Raw genomic sequence first — 12852 nt, forward strand, 5'->3', positions numbered from 1 at the left:
GAGAAGGAAGAGGAGGAGGAGGAGGAGGAGAAGGAAGAGGAGGAGGAGGAGAAGAAAAAGGAGGAGAAGGAGGAGGAGGAGGAGAAGAAAGAGAAGAAGAAGAAAAAGGAGGAGGAGAAGGAAAAGGAGAAGAAAGAAGAAGGAGGAGGAGAAGGAAAAGGAGAAGAAAGAAGAAAGAGGAAGAGGAGGAGAAGGAGGAGGAGGAGGAGAAGAAGGAGAAGAAGAAAAAGGAGAAGGAGGAGAAAGAAAAGGAGAAGAAAGAAGGAGGAGGAGGAAGAGGAGAAGGAAAGGGAGAAGAAAGAAGGAGGAAGAGGAGGAAGAGGAGGAGAAAGAAGAAGGAGGAGGAGAAGGAAAAGGAGAAGAAAGAAGAAAGAGGAAGAGGAGGAGAAGGAGGAGGAGGAGGAGAAGAAGGAGAAGAAGAAAAAGGAGAAGGAGGAGAAGGAAAAGGAGAAGAAAGAAGGAGGAGGAGGAAGAGGAGAAGGAAAGGGAGAAGAAAGAAGAAGGAGGAAGAGGAGGAAGAGGAGGAGAAAGAAGAAGGAGGAGGAGAAGGAAAAGGAGAAGAAAGAAGAAAGAGGAAGAGGAGAAGAAGGAGGAGGAGGAGGAGAAGAAGGAGAAGAAGAAAAAGGAGAAGGAGGAGAAGGAAAAGGAGAAGAAAGAAGGAGGAGGAGGAAGAGGAGAAGGAGGAGAAGGAAAAGGAGAAGAAAGAAGAAGAAGGAGGAAGAGGAGGAAGAGGAGGAGAAGGAAAAGGAGAAGAAGAAACACATGAATGTGTGGGTGATGTATAGAGAGGGGTGTCATCCATGCTGCTGATGTACAGAATAAAATAGAATGGCAGAGTTGGGAGGAACCTTGGAAAGCACCTTGTCCAACCACCTTCCTTCTCCTGGGAAAGAATCAGAAGCCCCTAAGAGAGTAAAAGTCTCCTAGGGCAGCCCTTAGAGGATAAAGGGCTTCTGGGGAAGGCCCTAGAGGGTAAAAGCCTCCTGGGGAAGCCCCTAGAGGGGAAAGAGCTTCTGGGGAAGCCCAGAGGATAAGGGGCCCCTGCTTGATCTATGGTTGACTTGTTTGCCAAGAGTCCTACAGCAGCACTATTCAGTCAGACCATTTGCAGCATGTGACCAACAATTGTACGCTTTCTTCATTGAAGATCTGGCTCTTTCTATCCAGTTTTTGAGACCGAGAGGAGACTAAAATTGTTTCCCTGATTCTAGGAAGGATTGTGTTCAAATACACTAGACAGAAAATCAACAGACTTAACAATCATCTTTTAAAAATTCCATAAGACCCCAAGAGAAGGTAACATGGCTACAATGACTCTTAACCAGTTCCTCCTGATGTAATGTAATGCAAAGCAACACTCATTTCCATGTTGTCTAAAGTGGAGGCAGAAAAAATAAAACTACTTGTCAATGTATCTTTGATGCCCACATAACATCCCCTGAAGACCACCACTGAATACCTAGAAATCTGTATTTTGCCAATTAGCACCTATGTGACCTTGGGCAAGTCACCTAATTTATCCAAGCCTCAGTGTTCTCATCTGTGAAATGAGTTGGTTGGATCAGATGATCTCTATGGTTCCTTCCAATTCTAAATCCATGATCCTACTTGGTTACCTCTTCTTGCCAATCTTAACCTCGTCTCCCTGTGGAATGATGTGGTTGGACTAATGACCTGTAAGGGGCTCTCCAGTGGTAACTCTATGATTCTATGAACCCAGGAAAGCCAAATTCAGTCTCTCGTTAATTGCTCTTCCCTTCCCTTTTTAACCCCTTCCCTTCCATCTTAGAATCCATACTAAGTGTTGATTTCAAGGCAGAAGAGTGGTAAGGGTTAGGCAATGGGGGTTAGGTGACTTGCCCAGGGTCACACAGCTGGGAAGTGTCTGAGGCCAGATTGGAACCCAACACCCCTATCTTTCTATCCACTGAGCGATTTGGCTTTCCTATCCTCATCACTTTGGTAACCTACTAATGACACCATCCTCAGTCACAGGAGAAGATGAAACTCTTCTGAGCTATTTAAAACATGAATTGTTCCAGGTGCATCTTAACTTGATCTGCTGGCCAGATTACAGCTAAGTTAGAGTTCAGGACTCCTCTAGTGACTTGGAAACACGCCTGAAGCACTTGGCCTCTTGAGGCTCTCTTTAGCGCAGCCAAAGAACCTTTGGATGGACATCTACTTCTTGGGGAAGGCAATTGGGTTCAGCAAATGCCAGCAGGTTGCCATTCTTGTTGCCCGGCCTTCTTCCCTGAGGTCCAAAGCTAATGGTTTGGGGTCTCCGAGATATGGCTTCCATGTCATCGCCAGAATTCTGACTGTGCTAGTTGGATGAGTCAGGAGCCTGGCATTTGACTATTATCGCTGACTCTAAAGTAGCTCTGAAACCCTGGGCCAGGGACTGCAAGCCTCTGAGTCATGGGGACAAGATGCAGGCCAGGGAGCAGAGATAAGCCTCCGGCCTCAAGTTCCCAGGCCTGTCAAGGGCCGAGGAGGTGACATGGAGAGGATTTTCAACACTTTACTTTTAGAAAGGAAATGTATATTCAATTCTTACTTCATTTATAATGATACCATTTATTATGAACAAAATAAATATTATCATTCATTTATATTCAATTCCTGCAAAAGTATGTGCTAAACTACAAACTCCACACTGCTTACAATTTGTTTAAAAACAGGTGAATTCTATCTGTGTGCTAATATCTGTAAACCTTAAAATTTCTTAGACTTATGAATGTTGGAAATTTCACCATTGGGAAATTTCATACTTGAAAAATTTCCTATTGATAGTGGGAACTCCATTGGAATGTGAACCCCATTGGCATGGGAGGATCCTCCTCCCTACCTAAGACTACTTTAGGACAGAAACCTTTTGCTGAACAATGGAAAGGGCTTTGACCTATGCTTAAGCATAGAACAGGAAGTTCTTTGAGTCATGATTGATTTTAGAATTGATACAATAGAGATACTTGGAATGACAGAACCAGGTCTTGAAACTACAATCTCCACCCTACTCAGAGTAATAGGATTTAGGAAGGGCTGCAGCAAGGATCAAGATTTAATTATTTGAGAATATGACCTTCAACAGACATGTGCAAAGGGGCAGACCTCTGGGTGGTCCTGGGTTAAGCTAGAGCCACCATTGGCACAGGGAAGACATGGACAGTGATTGGTAGATGTGAGAACTGAGGGGAGGGAACTTAGATGGTTTCCTTAAAGATAGCGGGGTCTGAGGACTGGGGGAGAAAAGGAGGTTTTGCTCTGAGCGAGGTGGCTCTGAAGGAAGACTGAGGAGGTTGCTCTGTGGGAGGATCAGGAGAGAAGGCTGGCTCTGAGGGAGGAGAATTCTCTGGAGACATTTCTTGAAAGGAGGCTCTCTTGAAGGTGGAGCCTGAAGTTGGCATGAGAAGCCTTACCTAGAGAGATCTTGGGTGAGTGATAAAACCAACTGACTGATTTATTCATTCTTATTCCTTTCTTACTTTCTCTCTTTTTTCTATTGATTAATCAGTGTATTATAAATTAAATTTCTCTATAAAACCCAGTTGGCTTCGGCATATTCATAAATTGGGAATATATTCCCTGGTGACCATCTTATATTTATATAAAACCAAGACACAGTAGAAAACATATTTCAGCGGTCATAATTGATATATATTTCCCTTGCTCCCAAAACATTTTAATTATAACAGTCCTCTTTTTGAGTTCCCTTTGAATTTGTTGTAATCATAATATGTATTATTCTGTGCTCTGCTCTTCTCTTCATAAATTTCCCTTGTATTCTTTATACTTCCAATATTTATCATTTCTAATAACATAATACAATCGATTATATTCAGATATCCCAGTCTATTCAACCATGTCTCCCAATCATTGCATTTGTGTCATTTCTAGTCATTTTATCATAACAAACAAATAAAAATATACATGGCTTTTTACCCCCTCAATAATGCCCTGAAGAGCTTGTCCTAATAATGGGATCTCGTGGTCAATGAGCATGAGCAGCTTTATGGTTCTTAATGTATATTTCCATCTTGTTTTCTAAAAAAAACCAATTCACAGCTTCTCTAGCAATGTAATATTAGGCCTGTTTTTCCATGTTCCCATAAGCATTTAATTTGATCATCTTGGCTCATCTGGTTCTCAGTTAACCCTAAATTACCAAAACTATATTTAGCTAGATTGGTCCTTAGGCATCAGACACAATCTATTGTCAGGACCATACTTTTTCCAAAACTTAGTCTCTCCAGCTTAGTCATACACGATGGAACATTTTTTCTGGAACCACAATCTCTCATGAATGCATACTTATCTCCATAGTATGATGAGTATTAAAGTAAGACTTTTGCAGAATATTTATGGTCTCTAAACCTTTATTGTCCCACCAGAAACTAGGTTTGGATTATGTGTATGCTTAGGCTTATGTCTGCTACTAACCTCATGTAGGTATGGGGGTGGGGGACTCATCAAATATCTGTCATATTTAACATCTCAGATTGTATTCATCTCCTTAATTTCTTTCTTATTTTTTGTTAGATTTATCTAGTCCTGAGAGGGGAAAATGAAAGTTCTCCGCTATGATTATTTTTTTATTTTTTCCATCTGTATCTCATTTAGTTTTTCCTTTAAAAATCTGGATGTTACGGCACTTGGTGTATACAGATCCAATATTGATAATATGTCATTATCCGTAGTATCCCATCCCCAATGTAATATAGTTACCTTGTTAATCTCTTCCAATTTATCCACTTTAGCACTAACTCTATCCAAGATCATGACTGCTAACTCTGTCTTCTCGGAATCAATTGAAACATAGTATATTCTGCTCCAGGCCTTCACCTGCATTCTATGTGTGTCTCTCATTTTCAGTGTGTTTCCTGCAAACACCACATCGTCAGGTCCTAGTTTTTTTTTTTTATCTTTCCAATTATCCATTTTCTTCCCATGGGTGAATTCATCCCATTTACATTCAATTTCATAGTTAATAACTGTGCATTTTCATCTACTCTGTTCCTCCTCATTGTTTGTCCCTGTCTTCCTTTCTTTCTGCTGTGTCCCTCACCCATTAATTCTCCCCTCACCCACTTTTAGATTTAATCACCAGAAGTGTAAACACACACACACACACACACTTATCCTTAAGTATGGGGAGGTCTGTGACCCACGTGTGCTAGGTGACAAATCAAAACCCACTGACTGCCCCCTGGACATTCCTAAGCAAAGCTAAAGCTACAAATTGGTCCACATAAAGTGGAATGAATATACAGGAACTGACACAAAGAAGTGTCTTTAAAAGCAGCAGCAAATACAATTCTCCAAAATTGGTTAGTTAAAGAACAAATCAGAGAAACAATTAATAACTTCATTGAAGAAAATGACAATGATGAGACATCCTTTCAAAACCTATGGGATACAGCCAAAGCAGTACTCAGGGGGAAATTTATATCCTTGAGTTCATATATTAATAAATTAGAGAGGGCAGAGGGCAAGGAACTGGGCATGCAAATTAAAAAATTAGAAAGTGAACAAATTAAAAATCCCCAGATGAAAACTAAATTAGAGATCCTAAAAATTAAAGGAGAAGTTAATAAAATTGAAAGTAAAAGAACTATTGAATTAATAAACAAGACTAGAAGCTGGTACTTTGAAAAAAACAAATAAAATAGAAAAAGTACTGGTCAGTCTAATAAAAATTAGGCAAGAAGAAAACCAAATTGACAGTATCCCAGATGAAAAAGGGAGACCTCACCTCGAATGAAGAGAAAATTAAGGCAATCATTAAAAATAATTTTGCCCAATTATATGACAAATATGGCAATCTAGGTGATATGAATGAACATTTACAAAAATATAAATTGCCTAGATTAGCAGAAGGCGAAATAACCCCATATCAGAAAAAGAAATTGAACAAGCCATCCAAGAACTCCCTAAGAAAAAAGTCCCCAGGGCCTGATGGATTCACAAGTGAATTCTATCAAACATTCAAAGAACAATTAATCCCAATACTATACAAACTATTTGACATAATACGCAAAGATGGAGTTCTACCAAATTCCTTTTATGACACAAATCTGGCACTTATTCCAAAGCCAGGAAGATAAAAAATAGAGAAAGAAAACTACAGACCAATGTCCTTAATGAACATAGATGCAAAAATCTGAAATAGAACACTAGCCAAAAGACTCCAGCAAGTGATCACGAGGGTTATTCATTATGATCAGTTAGTATTTAAACCAGGAATGCAAGGATGGTTCAATATTAGGAAAACCATCCACATAATTGACTATATTAACAAGCAAATCAACAAAAATCACATAATTATCTCAATAGATGCAGAAAAAGCCTTTGACAAAATACAAATCTAATTCCTATTGAAAACGCTAGAAAGTGTAGGAATACAAGGGTCGTTCCTAAAAATAATAAACAGTATATATCTAAAATCATCAGCAAACATCATCTGCAATGGGGATAAACTAGATGCATTCCCAATAAGATCAGGAGTGAAACAAGGATGCCCATTATCACCTCTACTATTTGACATTGTACTAGAAACACTAGCAGTAGCAATTAGAGAAGACAAAGAAATTGAAGATATTAAAATAGGCAATGAGGAGACCAAGATGTCACTCTTTGCAGATGATATGATGGTCTACGTAAGAATCCTAGAGAATCAACCAAAAAGCTAGTGAAATAATAAACAACTTCAGCAAAGTTGCAAGATACAAAATAAAGCCACATCAGCATTTCTATATATTTCCAACTCATCCCAGCAGCAAGAGTTAGAAAAAGAAATTTCCTTTAAAATCACCACAGACAGTATAAAATAGTTAGGAATCTGTCTGCCGAGATGAACGCAGGAACTCTATGAACAGAACTACAAAACACTCTCCACACAATTAAAACTAGATCTAAATAATTGGAAAAACATTAATTGCTCATGGGTAGGATGAGCTAATATAATAAAAATGACCATCCTACCCAAACTAATTTACTTATTTGGGGCCATACCCATCAAACTACCAAAAAACTTTTCTCTAGAATTAGAAAAAACAATAACAAAGTTCATTTGGAAGAACAAAAGATCAAGGATATCCAGGGAAATAATGAAAAAAAGTTCGAAGGAAGGTGGTCTTGCAGTACCAGATCTTAAACTATACTATAAAGCAGTGATCATCAAAACAATATGGTACTGGCTAAGAGACAGAAGGGAGGATAAGTGGAATAAACTTGGGATAAGTGACCTCAGTAAGACAATCTATGATAAACCCAAAGACCCCAACTCTTGGGACCAAAATCCACTATTTGACAAAAACTGCTGGGAAAATTAGAAAACCGTTTGGAAGAGATTAGGTTTGGATCAACATCTCACACCCTACACCAAGATAAACTCAGAATGGGTGACTGACCTGAATATAAAGAAGGAAACAAGTAAATTAGGTGAACACAGAATACTATACTTGTCAGATCTTTGGGAAAAGAAAGATTTTAAGACCAAGCAAGAGTTAGAAAAAAATTACAAAATACAAAATAGGTAATTTTGATTAAATTAAATCAAAAAGTTTTTGTACAAGAAAAACCAATGCAGACAAAATTAGAAGCAAATTGGGAAACAATCTTCATAACAAAAACCTCTGACAAAAGTCTAATCACTCAAATTTATAAAGAGCTAGATCAATTGTACAAAAAAAATCAAGCCATTCCCCAATTGACAAATGGGCAAGGGACATGAATAGGCAGTTTTCAGCCAAAGAAATCAGTACTATTAATAAGCACATGAGAAAGTGTTCTAAATCTCTGATAATCAGAGAGATGCAAATCAAAACAACTCTGAGGTATCACCTCACACCTAGCAGATTGGCTAACATGACAGCTATGGAAAGTAATGAATGCTGGAGGGGATGTGGCAAAGTAGGGACATTAATTCATTGCTGGTGGAGTTGTGAACTGATCCAACCATTCTGGAGCACAATTTGGAACTATGCCCAAAGGGTGATAAAAGACTGTCTGCCCTTTGATCCAGTCATAGCACTGCTAGGTTTATACCCCAAAGAGATAATAAGGAAAAATACTTGTATAAGAATATTCATAGCTGTACTCTTTGTGTTGGCAAAAAACTGGAAAATGAGGGGATTCCCCTCTATTGGGGAATGGCTGAAGAGATTGTGGTATCTGTTGGTGATGGAATCCTATTGTGCTGATAGGAATGGTGAACTGGAGGGATTCCATGTGAACTAGGACGACCTCCAGGAAGTGATGCAGAGTGAGAGGAGCAGAACCAGGAGAACATTGTACACAGAGACTAATACACTGTGGTAAATTCAAATGTAATGGATTTCTCTACTAGTAGCAAAGCAGTGATCCAGAACTATTTGGAAGGACATGTGAGAAAGAAGCTGTCCACATTCAGAGGAAGAACTGTGGAAGTAGAAACACAGAAGAAAAACAACCACTTGATCACACGGGTTGGTGGGGCTATGACTGGGAAAGTGGACTCCAAAAGATCACCCCAGTGCAAATACTAATAATAAGGAAATGCATCTTGATCGATGACACATATTAAACCCAGTGGAATTGTGCATCATATATGGTAGGGTGTGGGGGGAGGAGAGGGAAGGTACATGAGTCTTATAACCATGGAAAATTATTCTAAATCATCTAATAAAATAAAATAAAATAAAAAATAAAATAGGAATAGTAGCCCTACCATATAAAGTCATTATGAATGTATGGAAAACTCTTTTCAAATTTTAAATGTATGCAATTTTAATTTAGTTAAAGCATTTACTGCATAGAGATTTTATATTATTATTAAAATCATGATCATATCCAAAAAAAATAAAAAATAAAATAAAAGCAGCAGCAAACTCCTGTGGAGCAAGTTCTTCAGAGTTTGGAGTTCAAGTTGGAGGCTGGTGAAGGATCTGCTTCGTGGACCTGAGACTGAAATTTGGTGAGACTGTTCTTGAATCTCTTCCTCTAGGACTACCATGTGAGTGAGTGAAAAGATTTATTCCTTTTCCTGGCTTTTCTGGAGGTACTAGCCACTGGAGAGACCCCTCTTCTTGGAGGAGGCCTTGTGGCCTTAACCCTTGTTTAATTTACCTCTGGGCCCCCCTTTGCTGGGGCCTCTGAAGCCCTGCCTGGTTTGGACAGGGCAGGAGTAATTATCTACTCTCTCTCTCTGTGTCTCTCTGTGTCTCTCTGTGCTTCTCTATGTCTCTGTGTCTCTGTGTCTCTGTGTCTCTCTCTGTCTCTCTGTCTCCCTCCCTCTCTTCTTTCTCTCTGTCTCTCTCCCTCTCTTCTCTGTCTCTCTCCATCTCTCTCTCTGTCTCTCTCCCTCTCTTCTGTCTCTCTCCATCTCTCTCTCTCTCTCCCTCTCTTCTCTGTCTTTCTCCCTCTCTTCTCTGTCTCTCTCCCTCTCTTCTCTCTCTCTCTTTCTCTCATTTCCTTACTTTCATTTTTTTCTCCTTTTGTAAATAAACTACCATAAAAAGTCATTCTGACTCAAGTAATATATTTTCAGCGACCACATTTCTCTACATTTAGTCCAACCTGTAATTTTTAACACTTACACTCCCCAGATGTCCATGCTTCTTCACCCAACTAGATCTATGACCAGAAGCTTAGGAAGGTCACGAGGAAAGGCCAGAGATAGCTTCGTGTAGAGAATGGAGAAACTTGCCCTAGCAGGAGGTCACAGCTGGCTCATCCCAATGAGAAGACAGGCAAGAACTAGATGTTCTGAGATATCAGAAGAAGATAAGAAGAGGTACCCGGGGCAGGGATGGGGCCCAGGGAGGGGAAGCCCATGAGAAGAAGGAGAGGAAGAGGTTCACATATCACAAAATCCTCTGGCTTTTGAGATTCACAGATCTAATACTCTGTTTATGTTTTCCTGCCTGATGCTAACTTCCTGCTCTATCAGGTTTCATTTTAAGAAGTGATAATAATAACAATGAAAGACAGCAGAACATCATGCAGTGAAAGCTGGCCTCTGAGTCCAGGAAACATGCGTTTGAGTTACTCCCCTTTGCTGAATGTCCTTTTCTGTGGCCTGGAGAGAATAATCACCTTCACAGTTATGAGACTGGAGTTAGATCTTGGCTGTAAAGTGCTGAAGAAACATCTGCTCTGGTCAAACTCTATACTAGAGTACCGTCTCTAACTGAGTATAGTTTATATGTAAACAGTTGCAGTGATCGCCCTCTCTAAAAGCAACCTGCTCCATGTGGAACAGCCCACATTGTTTGAAAAGACTTCCTAATATTGAGTCAAGCTCCAGCTCTGTGTAATTTCTACATTTGGGGACTAGCTCAATCCAATTCATATTCATTTAGCTATTCCTTTGTTCATATATTCATTCATTCACTCAATCGCTTGTTCCAGCGTATTCATCCATTTGTTCATCTCTCAGTCTATAAAAGCTTTACTGATTACACTTGCTTTTCTATCCTTTCCACGTCCAAATATAGCCCTCATTCTTCCCTTAACCTGTGGTTCTTGCCCACAACAAACATGTCTTAGGCAGGAGACGGGGAGTTCCTTGTGGGCAGGGACTGTCTTTTGTCTTTCTTTTTAGCGCAGATCTTGGCACACCAGCTCCTTAATGAATGCTCTAAGAGCACCACAGGGTATTTTTGTCTCCATCCCTCCCACCAAGGGTGTTGCCCTGCCTGGGGTAGACGCTGTCCTAACTCACTGAAGGATACGGCTTGTTGGTGACCATCACCTGGGTTTGGTGAGCCTGCAAGACAGCTTATAAGAGGGCAGCCACCGAATGTGCTACACACAACTTCTTGGAGCCACAGGCGAGAGTTGGGTGGAAGATGGACGCCAAAGTTGGATGAGCTGCCCTAGAAAGGGCAATTTGATAAAATAGAATGCTTGGAGTGATTGATATTAATTTAATTTCTTTTAATTAATTTAATTTTTATTAAATTAATATATTTTGTTAATATATTATATCATATATTATATATAATGAATAAATAAATTTAATTAATTAATTAATTTAAATCTTACACTGCTCTCTTTTTTGGTCTAATCTTTGAGATTTGGTGCCTCTGCTAAGCACTGCCAGCCATGCACCCGCACCCTCAGCTCCTTTCGTTTTCTCTGGGAGCTTTCATGATCCTCCCACGTCTCATCCTGCCTCTCCTTGTCCAGTGGCTCCTTTCTTGCCACCTACAAATGTGCAGGTCTCCCCAGCTTTAAAGAACCTTCAGAAGACCCCACCGTCCCCTCCCTCTGAGGCTGGGCTCCCTTTTGTCTCTAGCACTATGACCTGATGGCCTTTAGGACAAAATACAAGCCCTTTTGCCTGGTCCTTCCCATCTGTGGGCCTGACTCTACCCACTGAGCCACCCAACTGCCCAAGTATCCATGCTGTTGGAGCCTGGGAAGGGTGCTGTGCTTTGGAGAGCTCCAGGGGATGGGGAGTGGGTGCCCTGCATCTCCCCTCCCCCTGAGCTGACTTGAGGGGGAGGGGAGAGGGCACGCTTGGACGGGTTTGGAAAAGAGAAGCGATACTGTGTGTGAAAGTGAAGCAGGAAAGCCAGCAGGATGGTGCTGCTGCTGCTTCGAGGGCCCCGTCGATGTGTTATAACAGAGGGGCAGAGTGGATCCTGTCAGCACGGTTGGGTGACTTCTGCCAGCTGGATTCCGTGGCATGAAAACTGAAGCAGACAAGGCAGCTGGGGGGGGGGGCGGTCCGGGCTGGGGGTTGCCAAGGTGTGGAGTGGAAAGAGGACGAAGAGGTCAGGGATTCAAGGGCAGAAGGAAGACCTGGCTGAGCCGGTAAACCAGAGGGTAAAGGCTCGGAGGAAGGGAATTGAGGCCAGGCCAGAGAGGAGGATCTGGGCCAACAGGGCCGGGATACAGAGTGGATTCTAGAGGGAGAGCGCAAAGGGCAGGAGATCCTGATGGGAGCCCCGTCCGCCGTCTGGCTCAAGAGGGTGGCACGGTTATGGGCAGAGCCACCTGGTTGGATAGAGACAGGCTCCACCTGAGACCCTTCTCAGATTCTGCAGGGTCACACCTTGGTTTGAGAAACAGACTGGCTGTCGATATGAATGTGGGCACCGAGAAGGGGCATCTTGGGCCACAGGCTCTGAAGAGAAAGGAGGAGAGCAGATTTGGGCAAAGAGCTGGCCCTGGCCTCTGTGCAGATTGCCAGGGACCATAAATGTTATAGACGTGTTTCTCCTGGGAAAACGACGGCCTGGGCAAACTGAGTCATGAACCACAGAATTAGAAGGCTGAGAGCCCTGAACCCCTCCAGCCACACACAGCCTGAACACAAGCAGAGATCTCCAGTGTTCCAGCCAAGTCCTGGAAGCCCTCCAGGCAGGGCAAGCCCTTCTCCCTAGGCAGCCCACCCACTTTTCCAGAGCGGGAATTCTCATCTGAAGATGCCTTGGCCTCCTTAGAACTTCCCCTCATTGCTTTGGATTCTGTGTTCTGGGGCCCATCAGGATAATCGAATGGAATCTCTCCTTCCTATGGCAACCGCTGGGCATCCATGACGACAGCTGCTCCTGGGGCCCTCCTGAGTCTTCTTGTTCCTCCAGCTAATGGGAGGGATGAGTGTGGAGGGACCAAAAGAGATGTGAGTTCAGAGCAGAGGAGCACTCTGCAGAGATGAGCTCATTCGATCCTCAACCACCTGGGAGGGAGCTGCTGTTACCCCAATTTTAGATGAGGAAACTGAGGCAGACAAAGGTAAAGTGACTTGCCAGGGTCACCCAACTAGTAAATGTCCGAGTTATGATTTGAACTCAGGTCTTCTTGACTTTAGACCTAATGCTCTATCCACTGGTAGATGGTACTTGGATGGCTTTGGCCAAG

The sequence above is a fragment of the Monodelphis domestica genome, chromosome 2, assembly GCF_027887165.1.
Source record: "Monodelphis domestica isolate mMonDom1 chromosome 2, mMonDom1.pri, whole genome shotgun sequence".
NCBI classification, from domain to species: Eukaryota; Metazoa; Chordata; class Mammalia; order Didelphimorphia; family Didelphidae; genus Monodelphis; species Monodelphis domestica.